Here is a 1,826-nt window from a genome sequence, read left to right as displayed (position 1 = left end):
CACCAGGTGTGTATTTTGTATTCATCACGGCTGCCTGGAGTCCTTTCAGATCACAAGACTCACGTCTCTCTTCTACTCTATTATTTCTTAAATTACTATATCTCCTTTTGTTCCTTTCTCTTCTTTTAGAAACGCTATTCCTTACAATTTAGGGTCCTAGATCTGATTCTTCAGCCTCTTACCTTTTGATTCTTGCCTTCATTTCTCTGTGTTTGTGTCCGATGGCATGGGCGAGCTCTTCCATCTGATCTGCCAGAATGCAGCTTTTGTTCTCTAGCGGATCTTTCCTCCCTTCATGTCCTGGATTGATTCTTTAATTCTGGAAATCGTGTGTGTGCTGAGCTCTCAGGAGCCTTGCTGTGTGTTGTGTGCAGAGGAGGCCCTAGTCCGGCCAGGTGGTTCCTTTGCCACCTGCCCAAAGCAACGATTTCCTTGGCATCTATGCGGGTGGAGTGACAGAAGCCTGACAGCTGGCTCGAACCTGCAGGGAGTAGAAGACATGGGCAGGGGGCAACCCACTTGGCCACACTGGGACCCTTCACCGAGATGTGCCTTGGGAGGGCCATTTGTACTCTCAGATCTTGGCTGTAGGAGCAGAAGGCCAGTGGCAAAAGCTATACGGACCCCAAAGAAGCCATGACCCCAATGCCCATATCAGACGTGGCCAAGTTGGTTGATGCAGAAAGAGCCAGTGCGGCACAAAGAGCAAAGAAAAGTTCTGCTTAGAGAGGAAGATCAGGACCCAGTCAAGGAGTGAGTCCTTTATGTGGGAGGAAGAGCCAAATGGATATGTGGTTACCAGAGGGGAACTGTGGCAAGGACAGTGCTCAGTGTCCACTAAACCTGACTCATTTTCTTTCTTTCTTTCCTTCCTTCCTTCCTTCCTTCCTTCCTTCCTTCCTTCTTCCTTCCTCCCTCCCTTCCTCCCTCCCTCCCTTCCTCACTCCCTCTCTTCCTTCCTTTCTTCCTTTCTTTCTTCTCTTTCTTTTCTTGTTTTTGTTTTTTTGAGATAGGGTCTCACTCTGTCACCTCGGCTGGAATGCAGTGGCATGCTCTTGGTTCACTATGGCCTCGACCTCCTGGGCTCAAGCCATCCTCCCACCTCAGCTGGGCCTGAAAGGGAATCACTATTTCTGGCACAGCCAGGAACCTGGGAACTCAGCCCACCACCGTCCCAGAGGCTGGCCCAGGGCCACACCATCCCTGCTGGATGCAGGGGTCAGAATGCAGCTGCCACAACCGTGGGCTCCAGGACCGCGTGGCTTAAGCCAGCAGATGAAGCTGGATGCTGCCTCTGCCACCTGAGTGGCTGGAACTACAGGTGCACTCCATCATGCCTGGCTAATCTTTTGTTTTGTTTTGTTTCATTTTTTTAATAGAGATGGGGTCTTGCTGTGTTTCCCAGGCTGGTCTTGAACTCCTGGGTTCAAGTGATCCTCCTGACTCAGTCACCCAAAATGTTGGGATTACAGGTGTGAGCCACATTGCCCGGCTAAATCTGGTTCATTTTCTTCCTGACACACAAACTACAGTTCCCAGCTTCTCCTGCAGCTGGCTAGGTCCCTGTGGCCATGTGACCTGTTCTAGCCAATCAAATATGGGCAGAAGGAACATGTGCTCCTTCCATGGCATTCCTATGTGCTGTGATCTGGAAGGCCACATGTTGAGGATGGTAGGGCTCCACGATGGAGGGATCTCAGGTTTCAAAGTCACTGCAATGCCAGAGAACTGCATGGGAGAAGCACCCAACCAAGAACATTCATATTGAACTTGCATGAGCAAGAGATAAACTTGTGTTAAACTACAGGTTTGGAGCGTGCTTGTTA

Source organism: Pongo abelii, chromosome 9 (genome assembly GCF_028885655.2).
Source record: "Pongo abelii isolate AG06213 chromosome 9, NHGRI_mPonAbe1-v2.0_pri, whole genome shotgun sequence".
Taxonomy (NCBI): Eukaryota; Metazoa; Chordata; class Mammalia; order Primates; family Hominidae; genus Pongo; species Pongo abelii.
Note: the sequence above shows the minus strand (reverse complement) of the source record.